Raw genomic sequence first — 7,270 nt, forward strand, 5'->3', positions numbered from 1 at the left:
TCTGCTGTAGCTGAACTTGTTCTTTAAAGCATTATTTTGATAAAAGTCTCCTCCACCCCACATATGGAAAATCCACTCCATTGGTTTTCCTTTACGCTGTCTCATCCAACCTGTTGCATAGCTGCTATCAGTCAGAGAATAACCAGAGACCTGACAGGTGATGGTCAAAGATTGTCCAGGCTGCACAGCCTTTGAGTCTGGCTGGATGAGATTGAGACTGTGAACACCTGTGGAAACAGAAATCAACATTATCTCCATCATTCATCTGAATATTCAGTGTTTCTAATGTGTTTGTTAGTGTGAATCCACTGAAAGCTCCTCACAGGACCCAGCTGCCAGCAGCAGTATCAGAGCTACAGAGAACATGGTTGATGTTGAAGCACTTCTGTCCTCTCACTGACACACAGACCCACACTGCACTTCCTTATGAGCTACATTCATTTACATATTGTTGAATCATTCATTTGAATCTCACCAAAATCATTTTAAACATTCCAGATGTTGATGTAGAAATCTTGTTGACATAGTGAGATGATGAGCAGCAACAGATGAAGCTGTAGTCACTGATCCAGCAGTTGCATGTTTCTGTGTGATGTCAATACAAATGTCTAGTTCAGTCTGTCAGTTAAGCTCAGTGATTAACTGGGGATTGTGTCTTTATACTGACAAAGGTGAGAAGAGCTTGACACTGACTGTCTCCTAGTTTTATTATAACAAACTGCATCGTCATTTTTTATTATTTCACTGCCACATTTTTATGTATTTTATAGGCCATTAACTGCAAAATCAAGTGGCCAGAATTCATCTCACACCTTTAACATTTCACTTTTTCTAACCTGGACAATAACATCATCAGCCCATTGTGGTGTCCTTGGCTGTTTTGTAAGAAAAATGTATTATTTATATTTTTTAATCGTTATTGTTTTTGATTAATTAATTCATTAATTTTCTGCATTTCATTTTAAAAACATAAATTAATAAATACAAAACGTTTCACTCTCGGTATTTGAGAGAAATTTTGGATTGGATTTGGAACTCAGGTTTTTGTACAGCTGCTGAACCAACTCCAGTCACTGTGACTCTCGAGCACAATAATAAACAGCAGAATCTTCAGTTTTCAGACTGTTCATCTGCAGATACAGCTGCTGTCTGTTGTTGTCTCTGGAGATGGTAAACCGGCCTGGGACTGACTGAGAGTAGGATTTGCTGCTGCCACCACCGCTGCTAATGAAAGCAACCCACTCCAGTCCTTTTCCAGGAGCCTGTCTGATCCAGGCCATATGGTAGCTGCTGAATATGAATCCAGAGGCTGTACAGGTCAATGTGTGGGATTCTCCAGGCCTTTTAACCACTGGTTCAGATTCTGTCAGAGTCTGACCATCAACACCTGTCAAGACAAACCAGAAAATAGTCAGTTGATGTAAGTTTGCACCTTCTTGAATGCAGATTGATTTCAAGCTTTGCAGATATTTTCTCACCTGCCTAGCAGATGGTTAAAAGCAGCAGTCCTGTCCTATAGTCCATCATGTTAAACTGTGTGTCCACTGTTCTCTGTCGTCCTCTCTGCAGTCAGATAAGTAGAGGTGGAAGACATCTGAGTTTTGCATTGACTCCTCCTCACAGGAAGGAGTGAACCAGACTGGTCATCATAGACATTTCTTGTTTCAGTCAATATATAGTGAGAGTTGTGGTTTGAGCCTAATGAGTTTTCATTCAATCTGAATTAAAAAAATTTGAATAGGCTTCAGAAAATTATTTCTGTGTAGTAAAATCTGATTTTTCTTCTAATATTGTGTGTAATGCTCAGAATAAGAAACAGTTTTAGCTACAAACAAAAACTTCACAGAACTCAAAGTTTAAATATGTAAAGTTTCGTTCTTACTGCCGTGATACAAATTTTACTTTTGACGAAAAATTGATGATCTGTTGTTTTTTGTATGTTACATCTGTAAAGTAAATAAATGTATTCACATATAGAAAAGCAAAGTCACCACAGTTAAAATGTTAGTAAGTTCTGCTAAATGATGTTAAACAATCAGGATCCTAACGTGAATTAACACTTCACAGATAAAAGCAGTGTCCTGATCTTTTGATTCATCTGACTGTAATTACAGGTTGATCAGCACTAATTTAAAATGTTCACAGGAAACATTATATCAATATTTACACTAAAGACATTTTCTTGGTTAAATGTTACATGTTCGTTTACAGTGTGAAGACCTTTAATATGATGGATATGTGTATTTATGTCATTTTAAAATCATGAGCCAGTTGAAAATTTTCAAAAACGTCAACTTTGATTGTTTTTACAGCAAGTTTGTGTATGTGTGGTCTTAATGTCATATGTCAGATCAGTGGTCTGAAGGCTCCTAAACTGGTGACAAATGAAATGGAAAGAAAACTTTCTGAAGATGAACTTCTTGTTAGGCTCTAAGTTTTTAAAGTCAGTCTAATTTACTGTTTACTAATGTTCAGTGAGTTTACTGTCTGAGTAATTAAAATGATATTGATAAATTAAAGAACATCTAAAATCAACCAACTGTTCCCTGTTTACTCCAAAAGTAAACTGGTCTGAAATCATTAGTGGTCTGAGGGCTCCTCCTCTGGTGGCTTCATGTTACAGGTTTTCAGGCACTGAGGGGTTTTTGTTCAGGTCTACTGAGGGTTTGTGTTATTGTGAGTCTCTGGCACAGTAATAAACTGCTGTTATTTTCCGTCTTCAGACTGTTCATCTTTAGATAAAGTTTACTGCTGGAGTCATCTCTGGAGATGGTGAATCTAAACTGGACTGACTGGGAGTAATAGATGGGACTAGTAGCTGTGCTTATATATGCAACCCACTCCAGTCCTTTTCTAGGAGCCTGTCTGACCCAGTTCATAGCGTAGCTGCTGAATGTGAATCCAGAGACTGTACAGGTCAAGGTGTGGTATTTTGACATTTCTCTCACATGTTAAGTAAAATAACAATATTAACACCACTACCATTTATATACGAATAATACAAACAATAAATTTAGTTCAGACATCTGAAACATCATCAAACAAACTGCTGTATATATAAATCAGTTAAAAACAATGATAGAGTGGATTTAGTATCAAAACTCTCTTCCACATTAGACAAATTACTCTAATCACCAACATACAGTCGTCTCTCTCTACTGAAAACTTGCTGTATTTTCATCTCATCATGTCACTATCCAGAGTTTTCACTGATCAAATGTTTTTCAGCTTCTTACTCTTTCAGTCTTGGTTCATGTAATGTGTAGTTGGTACTTGTAAATATGATGCTGGTATTTTTGTTTTAATGTCTGTTAGGAGGTGAAAGGCTTTTGATAATCGCTGTGATGGATCTAATATAATGATGAAAATAGGTATTACTCATGAGTTTATGGTAAAATATCTATAAATGTGATGTGGATATATCAAAGTGATTTTAATGGTGTTGACAAAATCCAGATGTGACTGAGGTCAAACTGCTGCTTGTGGTCTGTGGTGGTTTTTGTGCAACTGCTTCACTGTCTCCAGTCACTGTGTTGTCGAGAACAGAAGTAAACAGCAGAATCTTCTGTTGTCAGGCTCTTGACCTGGAGGTACTGGGTGCTGCTGGGAACATCTTCAGTCATGATGAAACAGCTTTGAAAGGAGCTGCCATAGCTAGCAGAGTTTGATCCAGCATTCATCTTCCCAATCCACTCCAGAGCTTTCTCTGGCCTCTGTCTTATCCAGTGAATGTAGTACCTTGTCATGCTGAACCCAGATATGACACAGGACATCTTCACTGTCTCTCCAGGTCTTTTTAGCTCTGAGGCAGACTGGTCCAGTCTGATCTCACTCCAAACTCCTGTAAATAACAAAATAATGATCATCATCCATCAAACTTATATTTACAAAAGAAATGTTTCACTTTGTTAAAGCATAAATAATTTTCTCACCATGAATAGTAACTATAAAAAATAAGCTCCATGAAATCATGATTTCTGTTCTGTAATAGACTCTGCTGTTCAGTTCTTCTAATCAGTGTTTTAGAATATACTGTATGAAACGTTTCCAGTGACACATTTTGTGACAGCTGTGTGTTTATAAGGAAGAAATCATTTGCATAGACTGCCCTCTACAGGTTTAGTAATAGAATGTGTAACACACGTCATTTCCATAAGTAGTTTACCTACAACTGTTGCCTGTGTTAACTTGACCACATTACAAAATGAAAACTGCAAACCATGTGTGTATTTATTTATTGATTTGTACTTTGGAAGAGATAAAACTATTGTTAATTTATCTTTGTTAGATTTTTCTGTTTTGTACCTCATTGCAAGTAGGAAGGAAAAGTGGTTTCCCATCTTCTCTATGCATCAGAATACACAAAGATAAAAGTGTGAAAATGTTTCATGTTGAAGATATTTTTTCTGAGTCTATTTTATTGTTGTGCAGGCTGCAGCAGAATTCAAAACATATTTACAAATATTTTTTATTAATATTTGAAATGTTTTACTGATGTCAGCTGCAGTGTAAGTCAAATGAAAACAGCATAAATACATTCACATAGTCAACTAGACTACTCTATCAGTAACAAAGGTTTTCTTCTACCTTTAAGTAATTTTTAAAAATATTGTTTGTTACATTAGCACAGGATTTACCTTGTTAATGTTTTGTTGTCTTAACATTTAGAACATATGTGGTTATGTGTTTCAGTCACATGGGCTAAAGGGTTTTTGCTCAGGTCTGTTAGTGTTTGTGTCACAGTGACACCACGTACACAGTAATAAACAGCTGTGTTCTCAGGCTGCAGATTCAGTCCTGTTAATGTCACAGAACTAGTAGAAGTGTGTGTGTGGTATTTGAACTTGTTCTTCAAAGCATCATTTTGATGAAAGTCGCCTCCACCCCACATATGGAAAATCCACTCCATTGGTTTTCCTTCAGGCTGTCTGATCCAACCTGTTGCATAGCTGCTATCAGTCAGAGAATAACCAGAGACCTGACAGGTAATGGTCAAAGACTGTCCAGGCTGCACAGCCTTTGAGTCTGGCTGGATGAGATTGAGACTGTAAACACCTGTGGAAACAGAAATCAACATTATCTCCATCATTCATCTGAATATTCAGTGTTTCTAATGTGTTTGTTAGTGTGAATCCACTGAAAGCTCCTCACAGGATCCAGCTGCCAGCAGCAGTATCAGAGCTACAGAGAACATGGTTGATGTTGAAGCTCTTCTGTCCTCTCACTGACACACAGACCCACACTGCACTTCCTTATGAGCTACATTCATTTACATATTGTTGAATCATTCATTTGCATCTCACAAATATCATTTTAAACATTCCAGATGTTGTTGTAGAAATCTTGTTGGCATAGTGAGATGATGAGCAGCAACAGATGAAGCTGTAGTCACTGATCCAGCAGTTACATGTTTCTGTGTGATGTCAATACAAATGTCTAGTTCAGTCTGTCAGTTAAGCTCAGTGATTAACTGGGGATTGTGTCTTTATAGTGACAAAGGTGAGAAGAACTTGACACTGACTGTGTCCTAGTTTTATTATAACAAACTGCAGCATTATTTTTTATTATTTCACTACATTATTTCCTACATTTCATTTTAAAAACATAAATTAACAATAAATACAAAATGTTTTATTCTCAGAATTTGAGAGAAATTTTGGATTGGATTTGGAACTCAGGTTTTTGTACAGATGCTGAACCAACTCCAGTCACTGTGACTCTCGAGCACAATAATAAGCAGCAGAATCTTCAGTTTTCAGACTGTTCATCTGCAGATACAGCTGCTGTCTGTTGTTGTCTCTGGAGATGGTAAACCGGCCTTGGACTGACTGAGAGTAGTAGATTTCAGCACTGTCATATCTGATGCTCGCAACCCACTCCAGTCCTTTTCCAGGAGCCTGTCTGACCCAGTTCATCCAGTAGCTGCTGAATGTGAATCCAGAAGCTGTACAGGTCAATGTGTGGGATTCTCCAGGCCTTTTAACCACTGGATCAGATTCTGTCAGAGTCTGACCATCAACACCTGTCAAGACAAACCAGAAAATAGTCAGTTGATGTAAGTTTGCACCTTCTTAAAAACACATTGATTTCAAGCTTTGCAGATATTTCCTCACCTGCCCAGCAGATGGTTAAAAGCAGCAGTCCTGTCCTATAGTCCATCATGTTAAACTGTGTGTCCACTGTTCTCTGTCGTCTTCTCTGCAGTCAGATAAGTAGAGGTGGAAGACATCTGAGTTTTGCATTGACTCCTCCTCACAGGAAGGAGTGAACCAGACTGGTCATCATAGACATTATATATTTCAGCAAGACAATTAACATATAGTGAACGTTTTTTCAGCCAAATAATTTTTTTATTAAATTGATTTGGTTAAAAATTTGAATAGGCTTCAAAAATTCATTTCCTGTAGTGAAATCTCATCTTTGGTCTAATGATATTTTGTGTAAACTCTTCCAGTCTACACACTGATCAATCAGACAGAACAAAAACAAAAAACTATTTTAGCTTCAAATAAAAACATGACAGAACTCAATGTTTATTCCTGTGATAAATACATTAAGTTTTCTTCTTATTGCCCTGATACAAATTTGACCTTTGACAGAAAATAGATGAACTGTTGTCATTTATATGTTGCCTCTAAAAAGAACATCTGCCAAGTGAATAAATGTATTTAAATATAGGAATGCAAAGTCATCACAGTTAAAATGTTATTAAGTTTTGCTAAAAGGTGCCAAACTACATTTACCGGTCCCAAGTCCGGGTAAATGTAGAGGGTTGTGTCAGGAAGGGCATCCGACATAAAATTTCTGCCAAATCAAACATGCGAATCACAAAAATGACTTCCATACCAGATCGGATGCGGCCCGGGTTAACAACGACCGCCACTGGTGCTGTTGACTTACAGGGTGCCAGTGGAAATTGGACTACTGTTGGTCGAAGAAGGAGAGGAGGAAGGCGTGTTCATAGGCAAAGAGAGAAGAGGAAGGGCAAGAGTGTAGGAGTTAGAGTAGGGACTTTGAATGTAGGGACATTGTCAGGGAAAACTAGAGAGTTGGCTGATATGATGGAGAGAAAAAAGGTGGATATCTTGTGTGTTCAGGAGACCAGGTGGAAAGGTAAAGGCAAAGGCAAAGGCAAATTTATTTGTATAGCACCTTTCATACACTACGCAATTCAAAGTGCTTTACAAGGCATACAATTACATTAAAAGCATTAAAAGCATTGAAAAGAGCATTTAAAAATAAAGACATTTAACATAAAATAAATTTAAAT

The 7,270-nt window shown here is 37.3% G+C and overlaps 1 pseudogene; it reads right to left on the bottom strand.

Moving 5' to 3' along the window:
* Positions 1 to 1,030: 1,030 nt before the first annotated feature.
* On the bottom strand, positions 1,031 to 1,527 carry LOC113140389 (Ig heavy chain V region 914-like; annotated as a pseudogene).
* Between the last annotated feature and the right edge of the window lie 5,743 nt (positions 1,528 to 7,270).

The sequence above is a fragment of the Mastacembelus armatus genome, chromosome 8 (genome assembly GCF_900324485.2).
Source record: "Mastacembelus armatus chromosome 8, fMasArm1.2, whole genome shotgun sequence".
Lineage (NCBI taxonomy): Eukaryota > Metazoa > Chordata > Actinopteri > Synbranchiformes > Mastacembelidae > Mastacembelus > Mastacembelus armatus.